Raw genomic sequence first — 20,023 nt, forward strand, 5'->3', positions numbered from 1 at the left:
CCTCCCTCCCCTCCCCTCCTCTCCTCCTCCTCTCCTCTCTCTCCTCTCCTCTCCTCTCTCTCCTCTCCTCTCCTCTCCTCTCCTCTCCTCTCCTCTCCTCTCCTTTCTCTCTCTTTCTCTCTCTCTTCTCTCTCTCTTTCTCTCTCTCTTCTCTCTCTCTTTCTTTCTCTCTTTCTCTTTCTCTCCTTTCTTTCCTTCGTTCTTTTCTTTCTTTCTTTCGTTCTTTCGTTCTTTCTTTCCTTCTTTCTTTCTTTCTTCCTTCCTTCCTTCCTTCCGTCCTTCCTTCCTTCCTTCCCTCTCTTTCTCTCTCTTTCTCTCTTTCTTTCTCTCTCTTTCTCTTTCTTTCTCTTCCTTCCTTCCTTCCTTCCTTCCTTCTTTCCTTTCTTTCTTTCTTTCTTTCTTTCTTTCTTTCTTTCTTTCTTTCTTTCTTTCTTTCTGTTTCTTTCTTTTGTTCTTTTCCTTCCTTCCTTCCTTCCTTCCTTCCTTCTCTCTTGCCTTCCTTTCTTCCTTCTTTCTTTCCTTCTTTCTTTCTTTCTTTCTTTCTTTCTTTCTTTCTTTCTTTCTTTCTTTCTTTCTTTCTTTCATCTGGTTTTGTGCTATCTTTTCCATGCTGCTGAGGAGTGAAAGGCTCCCATGAACATAGGTCACCGGGACACAGGGGCCATCAAGGAAAATGGGGAGAGTTTTGCTGCAAGTAGCTGTAGTTTACAGGAATCATGCGGATCGCTTGTTAAGATAAAAAGTAGGTAAAAGTATAATGCATTGGCATGTATTTATTTATGTATTATTGATATATTATCGATTTATTCCATATTGATGGAATAAATCGATAGCTTCTTAGATACTTAAATATTGACTTTGTGCTTCAAAACCAACTGGCCCTCAGCCTCTCTGAGAGAAAAGAGGAGAGTGGGCTGTAGACAAATGAAACCAGCTGACATTTGAACATGTGTGAGAACTACTGTAAATCCCTGTTAATGTTTCAGAGACACAGGGAGCTTTTTGAAAAGCTCTGTATTAAACCACACACACTTCGCGTTCTGCTGCTGAAAGGTGAAGGAACGTTTTCCTTTGTCTCTTTCCATGCTGGCACCAAATCTGACACTGGCTGTGCGATGGAGTCTGGAGATGGAAAAGACCCGGTCCAGGGCATGATTATTGCCTTCTGCTTGGTTACTGGTGTTTCTCCATTGAACTCCCAGAATATATCCTGCTTAAAATCTCAAATTTGCTTTTGGTGGAGCTACACAGAGATGAATTTGTATGTGTGTGCTTGTGCACGGATGTGTGTTCAGCACGGGGTGTTGTGCATCTGTTGTCAAAAACACTTTCAATTTCTTACAGGGAAAAAAAACAACAAACATTTTCTGCAAATCTTCAGTCTTGTAGTAAATATAAATCTAACTTTATGGACACATATTTAATGTATAAGCCCTACTGTTTGCTCAAAGGTGACTTCAGAGGTGAAGTCAGCTGTCATGAATTTGAGTAAGTGACTTTTGGAGGGCATGAGTATGATACTGAAGCAAAAAGCAAGGCTTTATTTCATGTGCTTTTCTTGCTTACTTTTCTTACTATCTATCCTTCTTACACCTAAAGCGCATCAGGTAATATGCTGATCTATTAAAATAGTTGCAAAATACAGTTTGGCTTTCAGTCTGAAAACTTGGGTCCATTTCATCTAAAAAAATTTCCTATTGGCTTCTGTTTGCAAAACAGTTTGCCTATTCTAAAATTTTTGCTTTTAAGATGAAATCCTGGCTTCATCAGAGTTAAGGAGAATTTTACTGTGGGTTTCTGTTGGTCTATACGTCAATCTTACATCTTGCCTTTCTGTAACATTCCTCAAAACTAAAATGCGAGAACGTAAATGTGAGAAAGAAAGGGAGTTCAAGCATCAAAACCAATTACTAAAGGTAAATAACAACATCTGGGATAAACGCTCATAAAGGGTATACTATCTTTGTTAACATGTACTACTTCTACCTGTTTAAAATAAATTTAAAATTACACCTTCAGAATGGTGGAGAAGCTGGAGAGACAAATAGCCCCAAATATCAGAAAGAGCTTTAACAGAGATAGGGATTGCGAGGGGTTATACAGGTCCCTTGGTCTCCCTCTGGTCCATCACTTTAAATCATAGTGGGTTACTGAGCTGGCTGGAGGGAGAGCTGGAACTTTGTAATACTGGCAGCTAGGAAAGGTTTTAAACACTCTATAGTCGAGCCTGGAAGTTATGCGTGTGCTAACATGCATGAAAAGATGGGGCTATAAAACTTGCACCCAGTTAAGCAAAGAATTTTGGAGGAAGAAAATAAGAATTTCTTTTCCTTCACTTCTTGGAGCTGAAAAGAGGAATTGCCAACACCAGGGTTCTGGTGTGCGGCTTTGACTTGAAGGTGATGAGAGCCTGCGAAGGAGCAGGAGAAAGTCTGGGATATGATTTCCCTCTTAATGAATCAAGATGTGGGATTTAGCACAGCATCCCACACTTTACAAGGAGCACAGGCTATAGAAACCGAGGCAATCCTACATGGCATGAAAACAAGAAAAGCTTCATATAAAGTAAGTGGGCAGGCAGCCTACATGTGGTACCTGAACTTGAGAACATGCTGTTTATTGAGAAGCCTGTAATTGCACAGAAGAACTGAAAAAGGGAAATAGTTTCTTATAAGCATGTTTTATACCTTTGTGCTGTCCCAAGTCTCACCTTTGTGAGAAGGTTGCAATAGCCTGAATAAATAAATGATCCTTGCTGCATGTTAGAATTATAATGAAACAGAAACAGGAGTTTAAACAAGGCATATATTGTTCTAGTTTAAATCACACTGATTAATACTAAATTGGAATAAGTGTGTTCATGCTGGGTTTTGCACTGCTACAACCAGTTAAAAAATTGAGGTTGATTGAGTGCAATGTCCTTTTAAAGACCTGGCCTCCATTTCTTTTAACTCACGCAGAGACCTTGAGGGCTGAAGGATAGTGAGAGTGGCTCTTCTGATGCTGAGCTAGATTAGGTACGGGTCTAAAAGAACATGAAAGCAATGTAATCCATGCATGAAAGCCATGGTTGAGTTAACTTTAACTTCCGGTAGTCAGGCGTGTTACTGTAGCAACAGAGAGCTGATAGCCTGTGGATTTGTCTACTCCTGGGGCCGGTTATTCAGGTTGTGCTGAGCCTTGTACTATCAGGGACAGACTGCTCTTGGTACCTGAGCTACCCTAAACTTAGTTGGGCTTCCAGGCACTGCAGTGGCAAGACACGTGAAGTGTCTGTGCTTTTGTTTGCTACCTTTCCCTATCTCTATCCCCATCCTCACTCACATCTCCTCTTTCACTTAACATATTTCCGTCTTCTCTTCTGCTGTTATTCTCTTATTCTACAGAAGGACGTAAACACAGTTTAGAAATTCTTTTACATTTTCTAGAAATGAGAGCTATTTATACTTGGATGTGCTTTATAAAGAAGCTGCTAAAAGAAATTAGATATGTAACAGGCAAATAATCAACACATCAAGTCCCCATAGGAGTCTTTAGAAACCATGCTGATAGATAACACCAAATGACAATATTGCATGACCTGACGAGTTCTGCTCCATAGCAAGGTTTTAGTCTTAGAAAAAGGGTTATGCTTGTATTCATTGCTTTATTTATACTTATTTTAAAACTGGCCATAGGAAAGAAATTTTCTTTGACGGACCTGTGACAGCCAACATTGTGAAGGAAAGCTGTTTTGAGATTCTACCTTAAGACATGCACAGTCACTTCTTTTAAACTTTCGGCTAAAAGTATTAAAAAAAAAAAAAAAGCTTTGGTCTCAACAATAACTTTTTTTTTTTTAAGTGAGAGATGTGTCTAACTGGATAAACAAATTGTAGTGTGACTCTATGTAGACTTTTTAACAGACTTCCCTTTAACCCTGCAACAGAAACAACATTAAAATAAATAAATAAATAAAAACCTTATGTCTGAACCTGAAGGATTTTCATTTGAGTGAAAAGTCATTGAATATCCCAAGTTGGAAGGTACCTATAAGGGTCATCGAGTCCAGCTTCTGGCTCCACACAGTACTATCTCAAAATTAAACCGTATGTCTGAGAGCGTTGTCAGTCTTTCCATCAGGCAAGCAGTATCTCTAGTCTTTCTGTCATGGTGAAAATTTCAAACTGGGAAATACGACAATGGCAATTTAAAAATTTCTTGCACCTCCTACACAAATCATGTCTGTTTACTTTCTGTGCAAATGATTTGTGTCTAGTAACATGGTGAACTCGTATTTCACATTCCTCCAACCCTTTTTGAATTTCTGTACTTTGCAGTCATTAAAGACGTTGGCCTTCCTCTAACTTCATGGAGGATTCGATTGGTTTTGCAGATGGCAATACTAAAGTATATGGGGAGGCTGAATGATTTGTCCCAGATGAAAGAGCAAGCCTTTGGCAACTGTAAATCTATAATTCGGGTCTCCTGGAAATAACTACTGGAACATTTGCCATGAGTAAGTTTGTATTTTTAAGACTGTATTTTTAATCTAAAAGGCAAACGTAGTTCCGTGAGTCCCAAACTTGTCTAAGCATACTCAGGGTTAGATACAGTTTCACTTCTTTTACTCCAAGAGCAGGGTCATACTCACAATGGAAGATTATGTTTAACAATAACTATAATATACGCATTATGTTTGTAATCACTGGATATCCAGTAATTTTATTTTTTTATAACATTGAGAAGAAAGGTGAAATAATAACAATGTTTATTTTGAAACACTGAGAAATCTGACTTCTGAACCAGTGAGCAATGCTTATAACGGTTCTATAGCAGCTACTGTGCACAAAAGATGACAGGTGCTGGGTTTTTATTTATATCAACTACCATTTACCATATGTGCACATGAAAATATTTAGAAACAAAAGGTACGTTTGAAGGAGTAAGTTCAATGAAATAGTGTGGTGTGAGACTCCCCAAACAGCTCACAACTGCAGAAGTTCTGCAGTGGACTATCATTATATAGTTGATTGAATGTTTCTAGGAGGAAAAGAAACATTACGTATAATACCATCCTGAAGATAGGTGAAACAGAAACTACTTAGATGATAATTTATCTGTCAGCTGCACTGGCATGAAAAGTATCTTTCCTCCTCCTCCCTTTCTCGCCCTTAACATTGCCTGATAATTATCAGGTCATTTTACCATCTGTGCTTGGAATGATATTTGGATTGTCCTCCTTCAAATTTGGATGCCTCAATAGCTTGAAGCTGTATATAATTAGGTACCATGTACTTCAGAGCTTTATGCAACTTGAATGCTGAAAAATGTTGAAAAGATTGAAAAATGTGAATGGTGAAAAATACTGGTATTGCAGGATCCTGTCATTCCAGTTCTGAAGTGTTAAAGAGGCAGGGAATAAAGTCTAGATCTGGTGAAATATGTTAGGAAACAGAACAGAAGAAAAACAAGAGGACCCCCAAAAGCATATTTAATGAAAACATCATTGTGTCTTACAAGCAGACAGTGATAGAGCAAGACGATACCCCCGTCTGTGATAAGCTTTTCAAAAAAAATGGATGTGCTCCCATGAGAAGAAACTGTCTTGAGTTGGCAGATATAAATCTGTCAAAGCCCCAGGGGATCCCCCAGCCCTTGCTGTTTGAGGGCCCAGGACCCCATTTCAATCCCGGGGGCTGTCAGCCCCTGTCCCAGCGAGGCTGCAGCAAGGCTGGTCTCCTGGGGCCTGCAGTCCCACCCTACACAGCCAGGGACAGCCATGGGCCCTACCCAACCAGGCCCACCCCAGACCTACATCCCAACACAGCCTCGGCCTGGTCCTGTTCCTGCCCCAAGGGAGATGCCCAATGCCCAGAGCTGGGGCTGCCCCAGTGCCCCCCGCTGCCATCTCCTAGCTAGGGTGGCGGGATGGGAGAAGGTGCCAGGCCCCAGTGGGCCCCCACCAGCCTTAGCCATGGCTTGCAGGGAGCCACCAGCCTTTGCTTCTCCCTGACGTTAATTTAATACTTCTCCATCTTGGTAGGTGAAGCAGTGAACACACTTAAGTGTCTTGCAGTTCAAATCAGGAGTGAGTTATTACTAAATCATAAAAGACAAGGTGGCTGAGCCTTTTGGGTACCCAAAGTTGCAGCATGGTCAAGGTGGAGGTGATGGGATCTAAAAATGTACACTGAAAGATTAGAATATGTCTAAAAACTTAACTGAAGTTATCTACTGTTGGGGGCCTGTTCCTGTTCGTTTAAAATTAGTTATTACACTCTCTTCATTCAAAAAATTTAGAGGACAACCTCTGAAAATGTTTCTAACTCTTTCTAAGAGAAAGGATTGAAAACAATTTGCAGAAAACTTGGAAAAAAATTGCTAAAGGTGCTCAGTATTTTACTTTGCATACTTTCCTTTAAATCAGACCAACAGTTGTTTTCACCTGGCATCCTTGTTGGTAATGCTGTTTCATGTAGTACTTCAGTGTAACAAGGATGTGTAATATACTTAAAGAACATTTTAGACCATGTTTTGGCTTTTTTTTTTTTTCCTTTGCTGTTGACAGGGAGAGTTATCTAGGTGTGACAGCTAAGTTTAACCTTATAGTACATGATCTGAATGCAGTATCTCTTTTCTTTCATTAGATGAGTACCTACTGTCTGATATCTTGGGTAGCAGGCAGACTTAATCACTTCTTGCTTTCTTAAACATGGTGATTTTTGGCATGATAGCAGGTGGCTGGGGCAAAGGAGAGCAAAAATTTTTAACTTTATTTTCCTTTGGGCTTATTAAACCTCCCTGTGTAAGAAAATGACAGAAACAACAACAAAAAAACACCTTTCAAGTGTTCCAAATGTAAAAATGCTCTTCCACTTACCTCTTGATAGGCCATTTCTCTTTTGGAGGAACAAGAAAAAAACTGGAAAACAATGCAATAAAAAAAAATGTCTTTAGCTGCTGTGTTAATATCCACAGACACTAAAACATGAAAACGCTGAGCATTAATAGCTAAGTAGAGTAGAAGATATCTTTACCCTTCAAGAGCCTGTAAAACCGTTTCACTTCTCTGAGTAGTGTCAGTGGATGGCAGCTTGTTACTTCTGTAAGAGATACCTTTTTTTCTGCTGCTTCACAACACTTTAAAATGTTTCTCTCATGTACCGTCCTTCAATCTCTGTGTGACCATGCAAGTGGGATAATCCCTTATTGTAACGTTTAAAAAAGGTGTATCAGTTCAATTATCAATTCAACTATCTTGCTAAACTTTAAAAGCCAATTTATTGTGTTTTGCCAGCACAACCAGTCTCCTGCTTTCCTGCCCTCAACAAGAGCCTAAGGTACCAGACAAACCGTGAACACTTTTTTTTTTTTCAATCTTGTCTCCTGGGAGTGAAAAATCTCCTTATTCTAAAACACCAGGTATGAAGACCAGGGAATGACCTGTGGTTTGCTCTCCTCTTAGTACAAAGCTGAGTTGAGAAGATTCATATGAATATGGATGGTCTATTCAAGTAATGTCTTCATTAAAATAGAAGTATTTTGGCAGAATTGCATTTTGCTTCCTGTGACACAATTATTGCCAGGGAGAAAAATACTGTCGTTTCCGGGAAAACGGAAAATATGTCTGCATGTAGTTTGGTTAAATTTTGTCAAATTGTTTCATATATCTGATAGAATTAGACTATCCATGCACCATGGAAACTGTTTCCATAGCAAAAATTTCTCAGCCCAGAAACAGTTCTCTCTGGATTAAACCCAAAGATTCAGACTGACTATCTAGAGCATCCTCTAACAGCTGGGAAGGTCATAACTTAAGATGAAATTGCCATCCAACTACCTGGAATTGTGCCATCCAGCTATCTGGAGTTGTACCGTCCTGCTGCTGGAATATATTCCTACCCTCCAGAGCATGAGAAGTGCCATGATGTTTCCTTCCATTCCATGCATCTTCTGTCTTCAAAATGTCATCAGGTGATTTAGAGGCAGTTGTACATTCTGTCAGTATTCTCAGTTACTCATCAGGAATACAGATAATTTATGGCATCCCTTGGCAAAACAGCTGTAATAATCTTCCTCTATAATACCTTATGAAGGCCAGTTACTCTACTGTAGAGGAACTGCTTTCAGTTGACATAAGAAGGGTGGAGAGACTAAAAGTGATATAATGGTAAGACTTTTCACAGTAAATACACTGTTACCTGTTTGAAAATTCATTAAGAAAGAATTGTGGGATCTTGAATGCTTATGGATCAACATGTTAACGAAGCCCAGGAAGGGTACTGGTTGGGGTTTGTTACAGGCTAAGTTAAAAGGACAAGTTACTTCTTAGGCACCACCCTAACATACGAAAATAAAAGACTGTGTTGAGTTAAATATTCTTTGAGAAGAGATTGTTTTATGGACTGAAGACACCATGCAACGATGTATGTTTCCCAGGAAATAGGACGGCATTGGCTAAAAGCCCATCCTTGTTCAGCAGTGAAATATCTGCAGCAATTAAATAACAACAACAAAATCAATATATATATAAGAAAGAAGAAATATATTACAATTTCTACACTTCATAAATTATGAATTATGAAGGGACATAGAACAATCAGGGAGAAATTCATGGCTGGCAAGCCTCAGAACTAAAGGGATTTAAATACATTGGGTATGGTGTAAATCCTAGCAGTGGCAAAGAGCCACTGCTTGACGGGTAAATCATTAATAATAATGCAAAAATAGCAGAAGTGTTCAATATCAATAGGAAAATCTGTTCTGTGTTTGGAAAGAAGCAAAAAGCAATGTCATATTCTTATATAAGAGAAGCCGTATCCTTGCCCCTCATGATTTTAAGTAAATACTGGATTTTTGAAAAGTTTCTGGAAAAGTTTAATATTGTTCCATATTATGTATTATAAAGGCAAAGTGGCTGCTTCCAGTAAGCATAAGCTTGTTGGTCTGAGAAAAGCCCTTCAGAAGACAGAGGAGTGGTTTATACAGTCTGGAATTAGAAAAAAGAGTCTGAGGGTTGATGCGGAAGTAATGTTAGTCAGTACATTTTGTGAAATAAGCTACCTCAGATGATTTAAAAAAAATATGTTTGATATTAGTTCACAAAGTATGAGCTATTCCTCCAGGAGCTGGGTTGGTGGAGATGTCCATATAGGTGCAGACTTTTGAGAAGTACAATAAGTGATTTCATATAGCATAATGTTCTGTTTAGCACAAATCAGGAATAACCCTATGCAATATTAATAAAATGTGGCTATGCAATGTTAATAAAATGTGGAAGCCCAACTTAAGAACCATCTGACAGATAAACACAGGAAGTTGTGATTATTAGGAAACTGTAATTAATGGGAACCATCTGAGCAGGGCTCCACAGATGTTAGTACCAAGTTTGATCTAGTACTTTCATCAGTGATCTTGAAGTAAATGTAAAATCACTACTGGAAAGCATTTACTTACAAATGAAACTCAACCAGTGCAATGAACAGAGGAGCAGTGAGTTACAGGGTGTCATTTGGATGGTTTAAGTTCATTATGACCTGATTTTCCTGTTTGTAGATAAATATCCTGTATTTTATAGGATCCACATTAAATGTGGAAGGGTCCTTAAGCTGAGGTGGTTTAGTGGCACACAGTGACTAGCCCAGTTGCCATTACCAGGGGGAAGTTGATCTCCTAATCACCCACTACCTATCAAATATCAATATGAAAGCAAAAGATACTAGATGACAAAGGTAGCCAAAACCTATTTATGGACAGTGGATAGAATCCAGGACCAGGGTTCTGATGGGCTTCACTTTTTGACTGGACCTTGCTGCTAGCCTGCTGATGACCTTGCAGAAATTACATCCTCCTCAGCTTCAGTTTCCCTGTCTAGAAGAGGTATAATGATGCTCATCACTTTCAGAGAGAACTTAATGAATAACGAAAAGTGTCAGCCAGTCTTTCTGGCTCTGTATTATCTTAACTACAGCCTTGTGTGGTGGATGTAGCTAGTAAAACCTTTAAAATATTTCTTATAAAGAAACAGACTGACAAAACATTTAATGAATGGAAAAGTAAGGGTGTCTTTTGGGGTCTTGGATCTTTCCAAGCATTCAACGACAAATTTCTCAAAACCAAGGAAGTAGAATGACAACAAATCACCAAGATTCACTGTGTTGTTTCTGTATAGTAACCCCATATAGCTGTAAAGACATGTTCTGTATTTCTACCTAGCACAGATCAATTGTGGAATGAGATAAGTAATATCAGACCAAGCTTTGGTGTCTTCTCTTGGTACTTGACCATTAACTACTTACTTAGACTACTGAAATGGTGGTTGAATCAAAATCCAAATGATTCTCAGTAAGAATACCATGTTCAGTTTTTATAATCTCTTTAATTAAACCTGTAGATAACCACCTCTCCTGCTTGTCCCGAGATTTGGTTGCCAGCAACAGCAACATCTTTGTATGAACATGAAAACAAAGACAATCCTATTATCAATAAACCCATAGAGAAAGATTCCACACTCATAAGATATACCTCATATTTCTTGTTTTCCAGCTTTCCTGCAGGACATCTGCCTCATGGGCTTGAAAAGCTGGAGGAGGCACTGCCTATCTGCAAGCCCTTGCTAAAGCAAGAGCTGCTGTAAGGGATGGGTTCTGTAGAAAGGCTGTTGTAGTACTTCTGTCCCTTTCAGAGAGAATGGCGCTGTAAGAAATGATGATGGATACTTGTAAGAATTGCATGGAGGCCCCTCTGCACTGACAACACTGGAGAAAGTGCTCATATGATTTCTGTCCAGAACTAATGAAGGTTTAAGGCAGAGCTTATGGAGAATAAACTTTTAGAAGGGAGCAAGAAGTGGGTATGAACCTCTTTAAAGTGCCAACAAGGACCTCAGTCCCTCTAGTTCAGATTGCTTCCCTTAGCTGTGCCTGGTAGAACCTCAGCAGAAGAAAGATGAAGCCTTTACGTGGTGTGGAATAGTCTGTCTCTCACATTAAAATTCATCCTGTGTTCTCATTCTAACTTGGAGGTTTGGGGTTCTACAACTTTCTTACATGTAATTTAGTTCCTAAATACACCAGAGTCTTCTAATCACATCTGGAAAAACTTCACTGCGGTTTGAAGTGTATGGAATCTGTTCCATCTTTTTTTTAAAACTGTGCTGAGCCCCATCTAATTACTGCGAGTATATTGGTGTATGTGAACAGACAGTAATTCTCCAAGGAGCATCTTAGCCTTAAATACATAAAAACCTGTTCTACTTCATTTCAGAATCCTCACTATATCTTTCAACGTGGTTTTACTACCTGATTTACAAAACTGCAGGGATTTGTTTTGTAAAACTGCTTCGTTAAGGAGGCAAGGCTGACCTACGGGAACTAATTTATTTCCATCTCCTGCCATCTAGTGTCAGCAGAGCCGCAGCTGTAGATCCGGCAGGTGACATGCTCACATGCTCTTCCAGCTTTAAACTGTGACAGCGCAGCTATATTTTCGTCAGTGTTTAGCACCTTAGCGCAACAAAAATAGGTGTGTGTATATGACAAAAGATCTTTTCTGTCCTTATTGTTTCAGATGTAAGCACTAAACATTTATTTGCAGCCTTTGGAATGCATTTAGAAGTGAAAAAAGGTGCAGGTTTGTAAGCGAGCATAGTTTAATTTAAGAAAACCGTATGTGATCCCTCAAGTAAGCATGCATATATTTGCAAATACTTTGGAAAGTAATATGAAATATACTATTCAGAGGTCAGTAAGATATACTTTGTTACCTTCTCTGAGGACTTTTAGGTGTATTGAGGCAGTCTGTTGCTGCAGAGACCTGGGTGAAGGTTTCTGAAGGCTACTGCATCCACCGGCTGCCAGCAGCTCCACTCCCTCACCGACAGACTGGGCAGCTATAAAGACAGGGAGGCAGGTAGGGCCTTCCCCAGGCACTCTGCTGTAGCCAACTCTTCACAGAGCTGACTCCAAGCTCACTTTATAGTGAGGTGAATCCTATAACATTTTTCCATCCTTTAATCAGTCTGTTCATTCTACTTGTCCATTAGTTTCCAGGTCTTCTAGTTATGTATGACTGCATCTTCCTCTATTCCTTCTTCCTCCCTATTAACAGCACTTCCTTTGCAGTCTCTTTAATTTCCTTTTTTTTTTTTTTTTTTTTTTTTTTTTTTAGGCTACCTGACTTTTCCAGTTCCCTCCTGAACTTTCACCCTCTTGTGATTGCTTTTGCCTGAACACAGCATTTTCTCCCTTTCTTTCCTCTCTCCTCCCATTTAATTCCCCGCCTTTTCTTACCTGTTCCTCAGCCTTCAATATCTGACTGGAGAAAGCCCTGAGCAACCTGGTCTGATCGCATAGCTATACCTCTTTCAAGCAGAAGGTTGGGTTAGAAACCTCCGGAAATCTCTTGCAACCTGAATTTTCTTATGAACCTGTGCAACACTCTTAAGAGAAGGGGGATTAATTTAGTCAAGTGTCCTCTGTGTATGTTTACTCAGAACATTAATTTTATGCTGTTAAACTCAATGTCAAGTATCAGTTTCATTAATGAGGCGTGTGAACATGTTATCTCAGGTACAACTGCAATGATAGCCCTACAGAGATTTTAGTGTTGCAGAGATACAACACCACAATCATAAATCATCTGCTTTGGGTAACAGTCACATTCTGGCTCAATCTGTAAGTCCCAGCGATAGCAGTGGGAAGAGGGAGTTTTGAAGCAGTAAGGTTTGGAAACAAGATGGTAACAAGACAGTAACTCTAACTACAGTTATAGTGGGGATAGTTCATATGGGTCCACGGACAACTTTTTTTTCCCAACAAGTTTTTTAATCTAATCTTTAATTCCTTGTACAATTTGTCATTGTTCTGTCTTACCTTCTTCACTGTCCTTACAGTATTATTAACATTAGAGGTCCTAAACAAGATCAATACCCATTGTACTAGCAACTGTATCAAGAAATGTTAAAATAAAGAAGTAGGTATCACTTCTGTGTAAGCAGTAGTTCAGCCTGTCCTTGTGTACTTGCTAGGCTTTGGATTGACAGTGCTCTCAAATTTGCTTCTTTTCTTTCACTTTTACTTGAACTTAAAGTGTTCAAGGTCAAAACACTGTATGACTTTTATCTGAGGAATATGGTTTAATTTTGGTATAAGATGTCTTGCGATAAGGTAAAGTTTTGACAGACTCCCATAAACACAGTATTACTGCACAGATGGCATCTTCCCACCCTGGTTATTTGGCAAATATTATATCATTTACTTCCCTTCTAATTTATCCCCCTTCTAACTTTGCTCATTTATATATATAAATGAATATATATGCGTAGATTAAGACTACATTTTAACACTTATGCTGGTTAGTAAGGTTCTTGTGATGAGTAGTTAGATGCCAATGTACTCTTTTGTCAAGGAAGCTATGTGGGAAGGAAATCAGAGAAGTAATAGAGCTCTGGATCCTCCCAGACTTGTCACAGAAGTGCTGCATAATGGACAGAGGTCACCCACAAATTATTCCTTCCTCTTTAGCAAGGGGAAATTAGAAGAGGTTTGTGGCTAGACTAAGCCACAGAGTCTTTTTTCAGGCTGCTGTTGGACAATGTAGTACATGCTCATCTCCTTTCTCAAGACTATGTCTAAAGACAATCTGGGAGTTGCAATGTAGGAAAAACAAGATCACTGCTGTATTTGATATTCCTAGCCTGTGAGTCCTTTAGGCTCACTTTAATCTGTGCTTGCCATATATCTATTCTTTTAGCTAAACTGCAAATGGGTAAACACATGTGCATTCAAATTAAACCTCAAAATCACAAAGTCCATTGAAAATAGGATGATCTCTGCATTGGTACATTTCCTTGGTCTAGGAAGACAGTAGGCAGTCTGAACTCTGTTTCCTTTTGTGTGTTCTGCCCAACTTGTTTATATAAACTGATATTCACAGTGACCCATTAATTATATAGATAGTGTCTGACATTTAGAAACAGCATGTGTCTCTTGTATAAATTCTGGGGAAAAGGCATAGTGAGCTTTTGACCGGGCACCACTAAATCTTTCAGTTAATTTTCAAGCACCTGCAGATAAATCTATTTCTCTTAAATTAGAATTATGGCATATGAGAGTGTTTAGCACCTAATTTAGGCTCTGTGTAATCAAATCCCTGTTTAATTTTAAGCAGAAGAGTGGTTTCTGTTCTATATATGTATATGTACAATTGATTTGCTACATTCAGATTTTAGCATGTGAGAAATAAATTGAAAAAACAAGTTTTTCTGGAACTGCAGTAGTCTTCTCTAGCTCTGGCAGCCATCTACTTCTTAAGCAGTATTTAGTAGTCCTGTGATAATAAAAAGAAATTCTTCAAAAACAAAGGAAAAAATGCCAAAACTACATTGGACATCACATTATGAACTGCTGTAGGAATCTAAGATGACATGCTCAGGACAGAACAGCATCATACTACTTTTAGACCACTTGGATATCTGTAAAATTAATATTTGCTAGCTTTTTTGAAAGCATTGCCAAAGAGTGGTTGCATAAATCCCTATGCGCTTGGTTTATCTTCTCACAGGAAACATCATAGAATCATAGAATGGCTTGGGTTGGAAGGAACCTTAAAGATCACCCAGTTCCAACCCCCTGCCATGGGCAGGGACACCTCCCACCACACCAGGTTGCCCAGGGCTTCATCCAGCCTGCCCCAGAACACCTCCAGGGATGGGGCATCCACAGCTTCTCTGGGCAACCTGTGGCAGTGCCTCACCACCCTCACAGTAAAGAATTTCTTCCTAATATCTAACCTAAACCTACCCTCATTTAGTTTAAAGCCATTTCCCCTTGTTCTGTCACTACACTCCCTGACAAAGAGTCCCTCCCCAGCTTTCCTGTAGGCCCCCTTTAGGTACTGGAAGGCCGCTGTAAGGTCTCCCTGGAGCCTTCTCTTCTCCAACAACCCCAGCTCCCTCAGTCTGTCTTCCTAGGAGAGGTGCTCCAGCCCTTTGATCATCCTTGTGGCCTTCCTCTGGACTTGTTCTAATATGCCCATGTCCTTCTTGTGCTGGGTACCCCAGAGCTCCAGGTGGGGTCTCGCAAGAGCAGAGTAGAAGGGTTGAATCACCTCCCTTGACCTGCTGGCCACTCTTCTTTTTATGCAGCCCAGGATACAGTTGGTAATTTAATATTAATTTATAATTTAATACAATTAAGTAGTCTCTAAAAAGGATATTTGGGTTGCTTTAGTAGGACTTTTATAGGAACTATGAACCTTGAAATAATGAGTTAAGGAACATCTGTATTGTTGGAACAGGACTTGGCTCCCGCCAGTGGTTTGAAACAACTGTTTCACCACAGTGATTAGCACCAGTTTAGACTATAATTGGTTGCATATGACCTTTTTGTAGAATAAATGGCACTATTATGGAAGTTTAGGAATTTGCAGAGATATCAAATGCAGTAGCAGAGAAAGGTAAGAATGGAAGAGATTTGCAGAGGTCACTAATATGTTGGCACTTCTGTAATCTTCTTTGATGATACATGATGGAGTGGGGCTCAGCTTTGAACATGATGAAGAATCTATTTGCTAAGCTGTTTAAGCAGTTCAAAGAATCTGACGAAGAGAATAGCTAGCAAACAGCTAGATGTTATTACACACTGAATTCTTCTCAGAAAGAAAAAAATGAGCAATTAATGTGTAAGAGATCTTAGGAATCCCCTTGTTGCATGTGGAGGATAAGCAGAAACCCAAATGAGGGAAAGCTGTCAAAAGTGTGCCATTTGCTTACATTCTGGTAAGGCTGTGGAGAACCCTGGAATGGCCTTAAAAATTTCCAGTCCACTGTAGCTAGCCAGTTGTCTAGAAAGCTGAGATGAAAGGCATGGAATATTACCAGATAGTATTGTTCATTTGATCTGAAAAGAGACTTTGTCTGAATGAACTCGTGGTGATAAAAATGACAGAAGAATTCCCTTTAGGCTGCTTCTAGTGAATTCCAACACGAATCATAGATGAAGGCTAAGAATGTCTCTTTATAAAGAACCAATTAAAGTTGTTTCTCGGTCTGTGATGTATAATAGGCTATCATTCCAGCTTCTTCACAACTGCAGAATATCTAAACTCTGATTTTTATCGGAAGGATTCTAAGCATCACGGAAATACTTTAAGACAATCCTCTGAATTCAAACATTTTATATTCCTGTAAATACTTCTGTCATTACCATAAAATTGCCCAGACCATGGCTAAAAATTCTTGCATTTTGTTCAGGACTACTATACACATGCATACCCTCATATCGTACACTGCTTACTTTGCAGTAAGTGCTGTTCAGGTTCTGTATTGGTCCAGGTTTCTTCATAGAAATCATTAAGGTGCCTGAAGACAATGCACATGTAGTGCGGAGCAGCTGGATGTGCTAGCACTCCACCATGGCTTGTATGGGTGAGCTCTTGTGGGTATAATAATGGGAGGGCTCAGGATCCAGCCTACTACCAATGTTTAGCCACATTATTATAAATATTTCCATCTATTTTTGTCAGTTATGTACCAGAAGTATCCATGTTTCAAGATCAGTATATCTACTTTGTTTTCTGTAACTTGCTTAATTTCTTTATCTATAAGCACTTGCACTAGAAAATGCATTTTTATAATATTAAAAAAATAGGGTAAGGCTTGGGGAATATACCTCAGGTATTTACAATAACTACAATCCTATGAATAATATATGTCTAATTATGAAATGGTCACTGAGAAGTTTAATTAGCATATTTCACTTTAGTAGTGTAAACCGTTTTATTAATAAACTTCTTACATATCATCATATTATTAAATGCATCTCAAACTGATAACTTCCAATCTTTTTTTTTTTTTTTTTCCAATGTATGGGAGCTTATATGCTATAGTTATGATGATATAAGAATATTAGTTCTGGTAGAATTTTATTACAATAATAAAAGCTGGTTAGGTGTATATCTCTGCAATAGTGGAACCCAACAGTGCCTGCAGTATAATTGAGGAATTAGTGATATGCCAGATTAGTGCAGGTAGGCGTAATGCCCTTCCTTTTTCCTTTTCTTTGTTCTCCACACAAGATTTCAGTTTACCTAGATATATACCTATTATGCCCATAAGCAGATATCAGACCTTGTAAATTTACTTCTATGGTAGTTGTATCAAAATGGGTGTTTTCTTCTTGCTGACACTTTTCCCTGCAGATGTGCTGGGCTGTCAAATTGAAATGACAGTTGTTGGCAGATAGGCCCAGAGGAATGACAAAATGGCAGAGGAAGTCACGGGGACATCATACCCTGGCATACATCCAATAAAAAGTAACATCTTTCCCTACAAATTTCTACTGTAAGAAGTTTGACAGTGTTATTCATGGAGAATTATTATTATTATTTACATTTTCACAATTAGGGAATATTTTTGAGCAGACAAAAATAAAGTAAAAATCAAACAGACAAAAAAAAAGTCAATGCCTCTGTTGTGCTTCTTAACGCGTAAATTTCCTCTTAAATTGTCTTTTACATCCTGTTAACTTTAAGCCTCATAAAACAAATAATCCTGAGCTTCCACTGGAACTCTTCTAGAGGAAGATGCAAGGTGAGTAAAGGCAGTCCTTGTGTTGAACTTCCCCCAAGAAAATGTCTCTTTCACTGCTGAATGAAGGGTCTTGAATTCAGTAGTCCTAGGATAAGTTTAGTGTTTTAGGCAATCCCGCTGGATTTCTTCCTGCTGTTTGCAGAGTCTTAATTGCTTTTTGGAATAATTTATCTACTAATATAAAGGCTTGAACATGTTTCTAAGAATAGCTCCCTGAGTTGACTCAAAAACCACTCTAAACTAGATGATTATAAAAGTCCTTAGGGACATAAAAATGAGTTAATCACTCATTCAAGGTTGGATAGACAATGACCAGCACCTTCCATGTATCTCCTGATTGGAGAACTATGTGAAATGTGCTGGTGATCTTGATGCAGATGGCCACGTAACAGAGCAGTCAGCTTTTCAAGCCTTTGCCATCACAGAAACTACTGCCTGAATTGGGTTTAAAAGAAGCTCACTGTTGGAGGAGGTCACAGCAGGCCAGGGCTGATGGATTTTGACAAGACAGTGTGAGGAGGTTGGTGCCAGTTCTGCTCAAGCTGAACCTTTTTGTGAATTCACAAAGGAATACAATCACCACGGCTGTCATTCGCACACTGTTCTGTATCTCTAACTTGACTAAACACAGAGAGGAAAAAAATCCAAAAGATTCCTGACAGAGCGTCAATGATCTTGTTTCATAACCATCTGGGAACAAGGTGACTTGTCACAAGGGAGACTTCTGGCAGTGTAGCTGAATCATTGACCTTGTAGACTTAAACACCTGGAGTATGCAATATTAGTTGGGGTATGTACTAAATTGCAGTGCTCCTTGTAAGAAAAAAGTATTTTGGGCAAATTTCTCTTTTTAGTTCACACTGTGTGCTGAATCACTGATAAATCTGGTTGCATAAGATCTAAATCCCTATGGAACATGTACAAATGTATATTGTGCTCTTTTTTTTTTTTTAATTTGTATTTCTCTATGTAACTAGTTTATTATGGTTCTGCTTGAGCATGCTGCTCCAAATAAATTAAAAAACCATAAATATTAGATAGTACATTTTCTTTCTAACTCTCAAATGAAGCCAAACTATAATTTTACATTATTCCTTTTTTTTTTTTTTTTTTTTTTTTTTCGTTTTCCTTCCTTATATTGCTTAGATTTATAGGTGAAATCAACACTAGGAAAAAAAATACAGTATTAATTGTCTATCTGTACTTAGAAACCTCAAGCATTCTGTGACTCTATGATTCTGTGATATGGCATAAGGGGTAGCTGCCATTCTCCCTAGTCCTTCTGGGATGCAGACCAGCATGGAAGAGTTAGGTTTGGAGGAATAAACAAAGCTGGACCTGAAGGCTGCTCCACAGCAAAGGTATAGCAGCATTCAGGGAGATCTGGGGCTCTCCTGGGCCAAGAGATAGTGAAGGTGGTGACCTAGGGCTGATGTCAGGTCTCACTGGGGATACTGCTGCCATATTCTGCTCTTGTCCTCATCCCCAGGGGGAGAAAAGACAGAAGGCAATAGGGAGAATGGACAGCACTTCCCTGCACCATCGTGAGTGAGGGGCAGTGAGCCAGGAGCCGGTCTTACTGTTTTTGTGCCTTGCTCTCCCCTAGGAACCTCTGTCTGAAGATAAAGCTGTGACTTCGGCATGGCAATTTTGATTCATGACAGTGGGCACAAACTGAACTTAGGGCGTTCTGTCTGAACATCAATAAACACTTTTTCAATATGAGGGTGAGTCTCCCTCCTTGGAGGTATTCAAAAGCTGCCTGGACATGGTCCTGGGCAACCAGCTCTGGGTGGCCCTGCTTGCGCAGGAAGTTGGACCAGATGGCTCCAGAGGTCCCTGCCAGCCTCAGCCATTCTGTGGTTCTTTGAACCTGTCAGCAGTACTCCTAGATTGTTCACCTGACTTTCAAGAGCCGTCGGTATAAAACCTTTGCTGATCTAACGATGTTGCTAAAGAACTTTCCAGCAATGCATAGTCTCAGTAGACCTCATTTTTTCTGATGAACTTGTTTGTTTCGTCTTTGGAGAAAAGAGCTTAGTCACTGTTTTTCATATTTCGCTTGTCACTTTCCAAATTGCTTGGAGCTCTCATCTGAACAAAGTGCTCTCAAGATTTTTGTCACAGCCCACTTTTTTCAAAACTCCTGGGAACATTACAAGCTATTTTGATCACCATTCCATCACTTCTGTGAAATATCCCCTTTGAATACATTTCACTTTTCAGATTATCATTTATAGGTGTTGATTTACTGGCACTTGTGCAGTTATTTTTACCATGCCATATTTTCACCTCAGCGAGACTCGGTATTTCCTTGCAAGGCTGCAGATCTCATCGCTCTGAGCAGTATTGCTAGACAAATATGTAGGCTTGCTCATGTTTACAACAGAAGAGCAGCAGCTCTTTCAAAATGGGAGCCCCACTAAGTTTTATATGCCAGCAACACATAAC

Source organism: Cygnus olor, chromosome 2, assembly GCF_009769625.2.
Source record: "Cygnus olor isolate bCygOlo1 chromosome 2, bCygOlo1.pri.v2, whole genome shotgun sequence".
NCBI classification, from domain to species: Eukaryota; Metazoa; Chordata; class Aves; order Anseriformes; family Anatidae; genus Cygnus; species Cygnus olor.